At 37.2% G+C, this 14253-nt stretch overlaps 1 protein-coding gene across 6 annotated transcripts in view; it reads right to left on the reverse strand.

The window, feature by feature from the left end:
- RPS6KA3 (ribosomal protein S6 kinase, 90kDa, polypeptide 3) overlaps positions 1–14253 on the reverse strand; it is an 87966-nt gene that overhangs the window by 65210 nt on the left and 8503 nt on the right. The window lies entirely within an intron of this gene.

Consider the following 14253-nt stretch of genomic DNA (forward strand, 5'->3'; position numbering starts at 1 on the left):
ATTGAGCAAAAAAGAAAAAAAAGATAGAACTCATGGACATGGACAATAGTGCAGTGATTTGGGAGGGGGAGCAAGGTTGGAGGTGGAAGAGGGCATAGAGGGGATAAATGAGATGGAAAAAATAAATTAAATGCTATATATTCACCAAGAAGATTGGGTGTGAATAGACATTTATAGACATTACTAGAAGGCCCGGTGCACAAATTCGTGCACCAGTGGGGTCCCTTGGCTTGGCCTGTGGGATCGGGCCGAAACCGGCTCCCCAACATCCCCTGAGGGGTCCCGGATTGTGAGAGGGTGCAGGCCAGGCTGAGGTACCCTACTGGTGCACAATTGGGGCTGGGGAAGGACACGGGAGGTTGGCCAGCCGGGGAGGGACTGCGGGAGGGCTCCATGGCGTGTCCGGCCCATCTCATTCAGTCCTGATCAGCCGGACCCCAGCAGCAAGCTAATCTACCAGTAGGAGCGTCTGTCCCCTGGTGGTTAGTGCACGTCATAGCAACTGGTCAACCGTCTGCCCCCTGGTGGTCAGTGCACATCATAGTGAGCGGTTGAGCGACCTTAGCATATCATTAGCATATTACACTTTGAGTGGTTGAACAGATGACCGCACACTTAGCATATTAGGCTTTTATTATATAGGATAAGGAGAATAGAGACTTCTATTTTTCATTGTTTTTAACCACTGAAAGAGGGCCAATTTTACTGTGAACTTAAAACAACTCTAAAAAATATAGGTGATATATGGGAAAAAATAAAATAAAAGATAAACAGTTACAAAAAAGAATAAATATGACATATATCTGAAGGTAAAGTTAGGACATTTGGCTACCTATTTGGAAAATACAGAAGCCATAAAGGAAAATATTGATATAGATTTGATTATAAAACTAAAAACAAAAACTTCTCTATATCAAAAGGCACCATATGAAAAGCAAAGACCTACAACCAAGATTACTCTACCCAGCAAAGCTATCATTTAGATAAAGAGCTTCCCAGACAAGGAAAAGCTAAAGGAGTTCATCACCACCAAACCAGTATTATATGAAATGCTGTAGGGTACTCTTTAAGAAGAAGAAATAAAAGATCAAAAACATGAACAATAAAATGGCAATAAATGCATATCTTTCAACAATTGAATCTAAAAATCAAAATAAATGAACAATGAATCTAAATGAACAAATAAACTGATGAATAAAATAGAACTAGAGGCATAGAACATGAAACAGACTGAGGAATCTCAGAGGGAAATGGGGAGGGAGGCTGGGAAGAGAGTAATCAAATAACTTATATGCATATATGCATTAACCATGGACATAGACAATAGGGTGGTGAAGGCCTGGGGTAGGGCAGGAACCAGGTGGAGGGGGGTAAGGGGGGAAAAAGGGGGACATTTGTAATACTCTCAACAATAAAGGTTAAAAAAAAAACCCCAAAGAACAAAAGGCACCATAAACAAACTTAAAAGATTAGCTCACGTGATTGGAATCCCTTACAATCCTGTTACAACTCATGACTGAGCAACTGCTTTATTTGGGTGTTAACTATCACCTAACAAGAATGAAAGCTCTTAAAGCCCTTTGTTACATTGCTTAAGGCATTTATTACTATTTGAGCACATCCTATTGCCCCTACCAGATTAATCTTCAGAACAGTTTAGATAAAGAGCTTCCCAGACAAGGAAAAGCTAAAGGAGTTCATCACCACCAAACCAGTATTATATGAAATGCTGTAGGGTACTCTTTAAGAAGAAGAAATAAAAGATCAAAAACATGAACAATAAAATGGCAATAAATGCATATCTTTCAACAATTGAATCTAAAAATCAAAATAAATGAACAATGAATCTAATGAACAAAATAAACTGATGAATAAAATAGAACTAGAGGCATAGAACATGAAACAGACTGAGGAATCTCAGAGGGAAATGGGGAGGGAGGCTGGGAAGAGAGTAATCAAATAACTTATATGCATATATGCATTAACCATGGACATAGACAATAGGGTGGTGAAGGCCTGGGGTAGGGCAGGAACCAGGTGGAGGGGGGTAAGGGGGGAAAAAGGGGGACATTTGTAATACTCTCAACAATAAAGGTTAAAAAAAAAACCCCAAAGAACAAAAGGCACCATAAACAAACTTAAAAGATTAGCTCACGTGATTGGAATCCCTTACAATCCTGTTACAACTCATGACTGAGCAACTGCTTTATTTGGGTGTTAACTATCACCTAACAAGAATGAAAGCTCTTAAAGCCCTTTGTTACATTGCTTAAGGCATTTATTACTATTTGAGCACATCCTATTGCCCCTACCAGATTAATCTTCAGAACAGGCATCATACTTACCTTTGTATTCCCATAGCAAATAGCACGTAGTAGGAACTCAAATAATGGCTGCCTGAATAAGTATCATATGCTGAAGTCTGAAATGGACATAACCTGTGGGATTGTGTGCATGAAACTAGATATTATTATTCATTCTTTTCCTGCCTCTAACTCAACTTTCTTTACATTTAACTTATTATAATAAATGTTTCAGGTAGTTTTTTCTTCCTTTGTAAATCTTACTGGTTTCATCTACCTTATTATTTAAAGAGTAACTTTTATTACAAAAATTATGCATGTCCATTATAAAAACTTAAAAAATAAATATACACAAAAGGGAAAAAACCCAAGAAAATAAAAATCACTATTTTGGTGCATTTTTCTCAGTCTTTTTCTATATACACACATGCACACATTTAAACCATACTACATATATTATCACTTTTTTTTCTGTAAAGGGCCAGAGACAGTAAATGTTTTCAGCTTTGCAGGCCATATGGTCTCTGTCAACTCTGCCACTGCAGTGGTAAAAGGAAAGAATGAGGCTGTGTTCCAATAAAACTTCATTTACAAAAACAGGTGACAGGTTTTAGGTTTATTTTGCTGACCCCTGTTCTCTATTATTAAATAACCTTCAATGCATTATTCATGACTGCATAGGATTCTACTATACAAATCCCCTGTGGTTGGGTATTTGATCTTCTATACCACTGGGATGTCCCCATCCTTTGTGCACACTGACAAACATTTAGAAATAATTTCTAAAAGTGAAGTTGCATTTCTAACAAGCAGAGTTTGCAGCATTAAGATTTTTTTTATCCTAACTTATTTGCCAAGTCGTCCTCCAGGAAGAACCTAAAAAATGAGGGAATCACACCAAGACCTCAGGTAGGGGCAAACTGACAGCCAAGCATAGCCAGGAAGAGACCAAACCTGGTCATGCCCATCTCTGTTTACACATGAGCTCCTGCTGATTTTGCCCTACCGCTGACTTAAATAGTTGCTACAGAGACCATATGGCCTACAAAGCCAGTAAAATATTTACTGTCTAGTTTCTAGACAAAGTTTTCTGACAGAGTTTGGTCTAGCCTTCAAACAGAAAAAGCTGCAGATGCAAAAGACCTGAGATAGGAATCAACTTAATGAATTCAAAACAAAGGAAAGACCTTAGTGACTAGAATGTGAACACCACAGAAAGAGGAGATGGGGAGGTAGGATGGGACCATATTAAGGCTTTATAGATTATCAAAAAGGTTAGATTAGGATTTTATTTCAAGTGTAATGAGAAGCTAATCTTCCCAATTTTAGGCAATGGCAACATTACCAATCTCAAAAACCTGAAGTTCTTTTTGACTCTTTCCTTTATCTAATTTTCTTCCCTTCATATTTGATCTGTCAAGAAATTTTACTTATTTTATCTCTGAAATTAACCTCAAATCTATTTCTAGTTCCTCTGCTACTCTCATCTAGTGCCATCTAACTGGTTTTCCTGCTTTCCAATTTTCCCTGTGCAATCCCCTCTTTTCACAGCAGCTAGAATCATCTTAAAACAGAAATCAGACCAGGTCGTACTCATACCTCGAATTCTGCAGTGGCTTTGCACCACAGCACAAAGCCCAAATTTCTCATAGTCTATGGAGCATAAAGCAAACACTAGTAAATACTACCTTGATCCTGAGTTGGGAATATACTGGCTAGATCATTCAAATATGATGTCAATATTTGATTTTAGACGTGTTTTATCATGTTAAAGTCAGATTATTTCCTTTTTACTAAAAGAGGAATGAATATGCAATTTTTACAAAATGTCATTTTATTATCTATTAATATGGTCAGTGTTTCTCCTTTGATCTACTGATTTAATAACAGATCTATAGATGTCCTAATACATTTGTATTTCTGGGAAAATCCATTGTTTTAATATAGGTCTGTATTTAATTTATGACTTTTATAACTATATTCATAAATTAACAGTTTTCTTTTCTGTGTCAACTTTCATTTTTAGACCTATGCTAACTTTATAAAACAAACTAGAAGGCAATGAAAATTTTCTCTATGCTTTGAGAATTTAAAAACAACAGGAATAATCTATTTCTTAAAGGTTTGAAAGATTTCTCCTACCAAAACATTGAGGCCTGGCTCTGTAGTTTTGAAGAGAGGGCTCATTCTTTAATAACTTAAATTTCTCTCATGCTATTATTGGTATACTAAGTTTTTCTATCCCTTCCTAAATGATATCATTTAGATTTTCCTATAAGACCACATATCTCAGCAAGACTTTCATATTAGTATAGATTCATACTTAGTATTCTATTTTAAATTAAAGTTAAGGAAAATTTCAAGCATATCTAAAAATAGAATGGTAAAACAAACTCTTTTGTACCCAGCACTTAGCTTTTAACAATGAAAAACTTATGTCCAATCCTGCTTCATACTTCCCCCCACTCCCATACTTAATTATTTTGAAGCAAATCCCAAACATTATATTATTTCACCTGTAAATATTTTTTTAAAATATATTTTATTGATTTTTTACAGAGAGGAAGGGAGAGGGATAGAGAGTTAGAAACATCGATGAGAGAGAAACATCGATCAGCTGCCTCCTGCACACCTCCCACTGGGGATGTGCCCACAACCCAGGTACATGCCCTTGACCGGAATCGAACCTGGGACCCTTCAGTCCGCAGGCCAACACTCTATCCACTGTGCCAAACCGGTTAGGGAAAACCTGTATTTTAGTTGTTATGATGCTTTATTCTCCTTCCTATCTGTAATTATATCTTGTTTTGCTTTCCTAAAGCTGTGCATTTGTGTGTGTTTTTTTCCTGTTTTCTAATTCACTGATTTTGGAATTTATATTGAATTCCTTCCTCTTGCTTTTTATAGGTTTACTTTGTAGCTCTTTCTCTAGCTACTTTCACTGAATTCCTTTATTTGAATTCTCATTTATTAATATATTATCTTTCAAGTATAATTCTAACAATATCATTTAAGATACTATTATGTTCTAAGCACCATGCTTTACATGAAATTATTTCAGTTAATTCTTGCTACAATGAGGTAAGTACTATTATCCACACTACAGATGAAGAAACTGAGGCTTAGAGAGAAGTTAAGAAGCCTGCTACCCAAATTCACACAGTTTGGAAGTGGGAATGGCTGTGACGTTGGTGGTAGTATAACCACATACTTTTATCTGGGAAAAGAGTGTGTATATGTATGGCCAGTGGCTGACTTAGATCAGAAACCAGGAGGTACTAAATCTTTTGATAAGACCCTGAAGGAAGACAGGCCAGTAGAGGGTCCACAGCCAAGTCGCTGAACACTGTTCTACACCATACATTTGTCAAACCCAACTATCAACCATCTTCATGGCTCCATGACGGCTGAGCCCTTCTGGAGAAAAACTAAACCCTATGATAAAAACTTAAAACTAACATATTATTAATGAATTCCTTAGGATACATTTTTTTTTGGTATGGATCATTCAATTTTTCAGACACTAAAGGATATACATTTAAGTACAGGAGAAATACTCTCTAGCACACAGCCATCAGTAGATAATGTTAAAAAATGATAAGGTTCTAAGGTTTTAAATCAGAGATGGGAAAAAATTTTGTGATCATCAACTTGAATCAACTGGCAGTGGCTTCTGACACCACTGAGAGAGGTTGCTTCTAAGGCCCTGTATCAAGGGAAATCTCGCTATGAGCATAAAGAGAGGATAAAGGGGCAGCAGCACCAACGTCCCAGGTGAAATCTTGCAGGAAGCAGCAATACACCCTAGGTGGCATTTCTCATTTCCCTATCCAGACATTTTTTTTTCTACTTAGCCTGATGTTCTTTTTACTAAGCCATGTTTGTATAAAATGGTTTAAATGAAAAGACTCGTTTAGGTAAAGGGGTTATAACTTTCAATATGCCAGTATTTCAGGTTGACTCAATAAAACATTCATACTGGCACAGAACTTAATCAAATCAGTTTGCTCCCTTTCCAATATGGATTAGATCACTCGAGCTGAAAAAAAAGAGGGGGGGCATTGTGATAAATAGACTAGAGCAGAAGAGAAGCAATTTTGGATCAGAGGCACCATATGAGTTAGGCAAGCCATGATAAAAAAAAAAGGGGGGGGGTGAGTTAAAAAGCTCTTAGGTATGAAGGATAGGGACACTAGGAAGTGAAAGAATAGCCCTGAAAGATAGCCAAATATGTAGCAAAAGGAAACCTTGCACGCTTGGAAATGCTGACTATTATACACATACTCCATTTAATGCTACTATACAGTGCTAATTATAATGCTACTTATATCAGAAATATTTTCCTTAGTGGCATGTACTTAATTCAACTACAGTATATTTTTTCCCATGCTCTAAGTGCTAAAATATACTCTCAGTCGATGAGAATTAGAACAACAGACAATACTTTATACTAGTGATTTTCAACTGGTGTGCTGCAAGAGGTACACTTGTATGCTGCAAGAATTTTTAAAACATACAATACCTGACTATTTAATCAGGGGTACTGACCTCTTTTCCCTTAGATTGTCAAATAAAAAAATGACAACTGCCAACACAATAATAGCAGTCCAGTGTGAATGAATCAAAATTGTACCTTTTTTGTCAGATGAGCAAAAAATATATTTTGTGGCATGCTGCAGAATTATAGTAATTAGTCTATGTGTGCCATAAGATGAAAAAGGTTGAAATCGCTGCTGTACATAATTAGTCAATAAGTGCCGTTAATGTACCACCCCACAAATGTTCCCTGCCAATGAGCGCACCATTATTATACTTCCTATGCTGAGTGGGTTCTTCACTGTCTATTGTCAACTCTGCTAGGGCTCGCTTTCTGTAGTTTATTTTGTGTTTGAGCCATGATGACTGCAAGAGGTATGCAAGTGCATACTGGACTCATGGTTATGAGTATCATTTTGGATCTTCAAATGCAAGTTTTAAGGCAGCTTGAGGGAACCTTCAAGGACATGGAGGAAACCAGTGGACAACTGGGAACTGGTGAATTTCCCTGGATCTTCTGAAGACCATCATATACATCACTACAGCCTTAGGGTAACTGTATTGTATAAACAGTAGCTGGAGTAACGGCATGCATGGAAGTTGGGAGAAATTACTGCTAAAGATCCATCATGACTTCAGAGGACTTGAACAGGGCACTGCTGGTGTATTCTTGCCTGTGTCCTTCATAGGGGTGCTGCTCCTTAATCTGGCATTTAAAGTAATCTCTAATCCAGCGGTTCTCAACCTGTGGGTCGTGACCCCTTTCGGGTTCGAACGACCCTTTCACAGGGGTTGCCTAAGACCATCGGAAAACACATATATAATTACATATTGTTTTTGTGATTAATCACTATGCTTTAATTATGTTCAATTTGTAACAATGAAAATACATCCTGCATATCAGATATTTACGATTCATAACAGTAGCAAAATTACAGTTATGAAGTAGCAACGAAAATAATTTTATGGTTGGGGGTCACCACAACATGAGGAACTGTATTAAAGGGTCGCGGCATTAGGAAGGTTGAGAACCGCTGCTCTAATCTATCTTCATTTTACCTTTTTAAACCATTTTTATCACTACTACTTTTAACAAGCTTTCTCCAACCCTTGACAATCATGCATGTGACTTAATATAAGAACTACAGTGAACATTTACTTCAGCCAGTTTCTTCTTAAGGTGAAGAAAACTGTAAATGTCCTAGAGAAATATAGTAGCTTTCTGTTCACCCTTTGCAAATGGAAAGGGTGGATCGTTCCTCTACTGACATATTAAAAATAAAAAAGAACTACAAAGACTGAGTTGATAAATACAGTGTTTAGGACTACAGTAATATATTTACAAAGTTGATGTTATGAACAATTAATGTATGCATGGTCATTAGAAAGAATAATAAGGGGAAAAGAAGGATCAAAGGACCAAATTAAGAGAAAGTCCAATCATTTTACAATTTTGTCAGCCACAAAATCACTAGATACCACCCTAGATCCTAAGGGCTCTATTTTATCCTGGGTGAATAGTCTGAGAGAGCAGGCTCAGCCGCTGGAAGGAAGAGGACAGGAAAAGTAACGCTCGCTGGATTCTTACTTTGTGCTAAGTATTTATTTATCTCTTTTTAACTCTCAAGTCCCAGAAGAATCTTCACCTGGTACTATAAGAACCATTAAGAGAATTATTTCTCACTAAGCAAGAAACTGCTTTAATGATTCTTAGATGACTATGGAGACCTAAACAGTCAAGACTCCCTATTTCTTCAGCATGGATCATGCAGAGCATGGAGTCCTCTGGCCAGCTGATAAAGGATGAAAAATTCTGGAATCCAGGAAGGTATCTTGGCTTGAGGTGCTATACAGCACTCTACCTTCTGCTAGATAGTCTCTCTCCACAGCCCCACCAAAATAAAAGATAAAAATAACAAACTCTCCAGCAGGGAAAGAACAAGACATGGCTAGAGCTTGAGAAAATTCAACTAATTAGACATAAATATGAATTAATATGCAAACATTCCTGGGGGAGGGAAATGGGGTTTGGTGATGACTATCCATTATATTCTAATATAAGCCAATTGAATGACAAATTTTCTTATACTTTATGAGATATGTGGAGGAAATAAAAATATTTATTTCAGGTGCTTAAAGAAAGGATCATGCCTTTAGGAAGCCAGAAGAAAAACAGCATTAAAATTACAAAGATAGAAGAGAAGTGGATCTAGGATATGGGAAGGAGTCAGATTGCAGGGCAAAGAATAAAGGAAAGAGAGGAAGAGAGGAGGTGCAAAGAAAAGGAGAATGCAGCCAAAATGGAATGGCTCCACCGCAAACAGAAACCAGGGGACATGTTCAAGGGACAACATGAGGGGCAGCTTAGTAAGCTTTTACTTGATCTCCCTATTTTCAGCCCAGTAGGTCACCCCACCTCCTACTATGCCTGGAGTTTCCCAAGTCTGGAGTCTCTCTGGTTCATTTTTCCCTATGAAATACCTTTTGTCTTTTCCGGGGAGAGGAGAGAGTATAAACTCTTTACATAGTCATTCAACCAATCTCTGTTTTCAGCTGCGTGCCATATCTTCACTTTCCATAGTACCTGATAACATCATTCTTAAGCTCATCTGGAGCTTTGGGTCTCTGAATAAGGCTTGCTTCCTGCTGATATACTCCTCTAAAAGTATTTAGGTCCTATAACTTCCTCTTGTTAGGACTCTTTTATCTTCTTTTCATAATTACATATCTTGATTCAATTACAGAAGTCTTCTAATTTCAAAGACCACATTTCTGTTTCTTATTGTTTTAGGTGATAATTTCTCAGAGGAGAAGAGGCCTAAAGCAGCTTTATCTTTCCATTTTAAAACTAAAAGTTTCCCTTATATGCTTTTGTGTCTCCAGCAACCTAATAGAATTCTTGGCACCCAACAGACATTCATTAACTACTTGGTTAATGAATGATTACCCGTAGTTACAAACTAAGCTGCTGTAACAAGAAGATCTCCAAATGCAATGACTCAAACAGGATAAGTGCCTATTTTCCTCTCATGGAGCACTCCATAGGTAACAGGATAGGTTAGAGTGAAGAGGTGTTGCTAGATTATTAGGTCATTAAAGACGCGGGTTTCTTCTCTCTTGTTATCCTCCATCCATCTTATGATCTTGTCGTGGTCAAAACTGGCTAATCATTACACTCTGCATTCTAGCCCATGGAAAAGGAGCCGTTCAACCTACTAGAAAGCCTACCAGTTGACAAATTCCACACATACAATTATCTCGTAGTTTCTATAGGCCAGGAATCTGGGCCAACAAACATGTCAGCTTGGAAGTATCCTTCTCCACATTAAGTTTCAGATGAGATTCTAGCCCTGGCCAACTGCTTGACTGCAGTCTGTGAGACTCTGACCCCTAAAGAACCCACTTAAGCTGTACACAGATGCCTGGCCCACAGAAACTGTGAGATAATAAGTGCATGCTGTTTCTAGCTACTAAATTTGGGGTAATTTGTTATGCATCAAATAGATAACTAATATGACATCTCAATTTTCACTATTTAAATTATCAATAACTGACAAAATAAAAAAATTTAATTGTACATTAAAGGGAAATATAATTTTAAAGTATAAAGCTAACATATTTTGACAATCTTTTGGATTTAATGCCATTAAAGAAATATTAAATATTAGGCTTTTATGTTATACTTAAACCTAATTCCTATAATCTGGAATGCTCTGCTCAACTAAGATATTACCAGCAGTTCACCCACACTGCTGGTAATATCTTAGTTCTATACCTTTTCACTTTATCTTTAGAATGCAGTTTCTTCCACAGGTAAGTGTTACTAATGCTGTGAGTACTTTGAGGGAAAGAATGAGCCATATAATATTGCAATGAAAAACTGCTTTGATTTTAGGCTAAAGAGAATAAAAAATTTGAAGGTTTGCCTTCCAAAAAGAATTGTTACATGAAGGAAAAAAAGGTAGTTGGTGGCAGAAAAATCAATATTAACACCTACTGATTGTTTTTATGTTTGCTTAAATGCCAATAAATGTATACTCTGGACTAATGAAGTAAAATGCCTCAAATGTTTTGGGAGTTACAGAAATGTGACCAAATGTGAAGGCAGCCGTGGGCACCAGACCCCATGTCCGGGTCCTGTGCTAGCTAAAGCATAATTCATGCATTCATTTAATTAACAAGCACTTATTGGGGTGCTGGATATAAAGCAGGGAATGGGTGAGTACCGCCCACGCGCGGCTACCACCCGCTCATGCTCGCCGGGAAACTACAGCTCCCGGCAGGCCCCGCGCCGTAAAACAGGGAATATATCAGACATGGTCACTGCCTCATGCAGCTCACAGTTTAGTAGGGAATATAAACAAATAAATAAGCAATAAAATCTAGTGTGGTGCTGTTATTTAGGGCATGCATGGACTGCTGTGGCAACACAAAGGAAAAACACTGAACTCAAGGTGAAAATGGAAGTGACAGTTGTATCAGGAAGATGTCTCAGTTGAAGAGACATCAAAACGTGGATCTGAAGGATGATCAGGAATTAACTGGAAGGGGGTGGTAAGGGAAAAAAAAATTCTGGGAGAGGGAATATCACCTCTGAAGGCCCAGGAGCAAAAGAGAACCTGATACATTTGAGTGATTAGACTTTCAGTACAGGGTAGATGTGTGTGTCCAGGGAGGATATAAAGAAGTATGCAAGGCCTTATTATGCAGGACCTGGTAGGTCACACTGCAGAGTTTGGACTTTATTTAAAGACAGAGCAGAGAAGACATCCCTCTTACAATATAACGAAACCTACAAAATTCTCAGAATATCTTAATAAGAAATAGACAAAACTATATGCAAGAAACCATAAAATTTTGATAAAGGTTATAAAAGAATATCAAAATAAATGAATATCCTTGGATGTGAAGACTCAATATTATTAAAATAATATTATTTACAGTAACTGAAACTGTATGTGAAGTCAAAATCTTCAGAGATGTTGTAGGTTGAATTATGTCCTCCAAAAAGTATGTTCAATATTCCCTATGCTATACTTTACATGGTATCACATGGGTACTAGATTTATTGGGGTTATCACTCTGTAAGGTGTATATAAATGTCTAATCACTATGCTGAATGCCTGAAACTAATATAATATAGTATGTCAAATATAATTGAAAAATAATCCTGGCCAGCATGACTCACTGATTGAACACTGACCTATGAACCAGGAAGTCAAGGTTCGATTCCTGGTCAGGGCAAATGCCCAGATTGCAGGCTCAGTGCCCAGTGTGGGGCGTGCATGAGGCAGTCAATCAATGATTCTCTCTCATCATTGATGTTTCTATCTCTCTCTCCCTTCCTCTCTGAAATCAATACAAATATATTTAGAAAAAGAAAAAGAAAATTTTAAAAACTGTTAAAAAGGTATGTTCAAGTTCTAATCCACTGTACCTGTGAATGTGATCTTATTTGAAAACAGGGTCTTTGCAGATATAATAATATTAAGATGAGGTCAAACTGAAGTTGGATGAGCCCTAAACCAATAGACTGCTGTCTTTATAAGAGGAAAATCTGGATACAGAGACACACAGGGAGAATGCCAAGTGACAACGGAGGTAGAGGTTGGAGTGATGTGTTTTACACCACCCAGCTTGTGGTACTTTATTAGGGCAGCCTTAGGAAACTGATACAATTGGGTATATAGCAATTTTATATATGATAAAAGAAGGATCTTAAATGAGTGGGAATGAATTTTTTTTAAGTATGTTTTTATTTCAGAGAGAAGAAGGGAGAGAGAGAGATAGAAATAGAGAGAGAGAATCATCAATGATGAGAGAGAATCATTGATCGGCTGCCGCATGCACTCCCCCCACTGGGAATCAAGCCCACAACCCGGGCATGTGCCCTGACCAGGAATAGAACCATGATCTCCTGGTTCATAGGTCCACACTCAACCACTTAGCCAGACCAGCTGGGTGAATGTGTTTTATGTATTCAATAAGTAGAGATTAGGGCAACAGGGTATTTATTTAGAAAGGATGGTTAGATTTCTACGTCACAGTAGGTACTAAAATTCCAAGTAGATCACAGAGCTAAATGCTAAAAATAAACCCATAAAAGTGGTAGATGAAAATGTAAGAGACTATATTTAAGACCTTGGTGTAAGAAAGGATTTTCTAACCAAAACATGAAACCCAGTAGCCAGATCTGATTCCTCAAAAATGAAAACTTCTGTACATATGCAATAACAGACAACATAATCAATATTAAAAAATAGGGAGAAAATATTTGTAACTTATGTTATAAACATGGAGTTAATATCCAGAATATATACAGAAATAATACAGATCATAAGGAGACAAGTATACCCAAAGAAAACTGGACCAACATAAAAATACAAAAGCCAATAATGCGTGGATACTCAACTTCACTAATAATCAAATGAGATGCAAATTGAATGAGAAAGAGTTATTTACTTAAAGTGGCCCAAATTAAAAATAATTTCTGATAATATCCAATGTTGAATATCCTGCTTGACCATACCCTATTCAACATGGAATTAAGTTTTTGTTTGATGGGCAATTTGGCAGTGTCTACTGAGATTTAGATGTTCATACCCTTTGTTCCAGCTCATTCTTTTCTAAGACTACTAGTCTCCTGGTGCACGAATTTGTGCACATTGAAAAGAAATTAATTAGCAGAAATATTTTAATATCACTATTTTCCCTTTCTCTATAATAGAAGTATCAACCAAATTCACGATCGACAATGACAGATCGAAACACACGTGTGTGATTGGCACCAGTGAGAGCTTTATATGTATCACACATGCACGAGTCAATTTAGCCTTTTATAGATATAGAATAAACTTGCCTAATTAGACCTGCTTTCTGATTTAGCTAAACTTTTTCCAGCCCAGTGAAGCACTCCAACTTCTCTTTCAGGTAATTGTCAGTAACACAGTAGTAAATATCAACATGAAGCAGATTATTATTATAGATCACGCAGGGAGAACAAAGGGTAAAATATTTAACTGCAGCAGTGTTTGACTATATTCTGCACAGTGAGAAAACCTGAAGTCATTTTCAAGGTTCACCATTTCTTACTTTTCAGTTGGGTCAACTTTCTAAACTTTCTAAATCTCCATTTTCCAGCTAATGAAAAGAAAATAGGATTCTATCGAGTCTCCTATCTACCTACTCCAGGACCTCTGTGAGGATCAAATGAGATGAGGCAGGGGAAAACGCTTCACAGACATTTGGTTACAGTGTAAAATGTTTCCACCTGGTTATAAAGCAAGTCATGTTCCTGGGCTGAAGAAACTCCATGGAGGCTCGGTGCTAGGGAGAGGAAGCTGGATGTTGCTACGTGACATCATTACCTGGCACTTCGCATATTAGCCTTTTATATATAGACTAGAGGCCTGAT

Source organism: Myotis brandtii, unplaced genomic scaffold, assembly GCF_000412655.1.
Source record: "Myotis brandtii unplaced genomic scaffold, ASM41265v1 scaffold326, whole genome shotgun sequence".
NCBI classification, from domain to species: domain Eukaryota; kingdom Metazoa; phylum Chordata; class Mammalia; order Chiroptera; family Vespertilionidae; genus Myotis; species Myotis brandtii.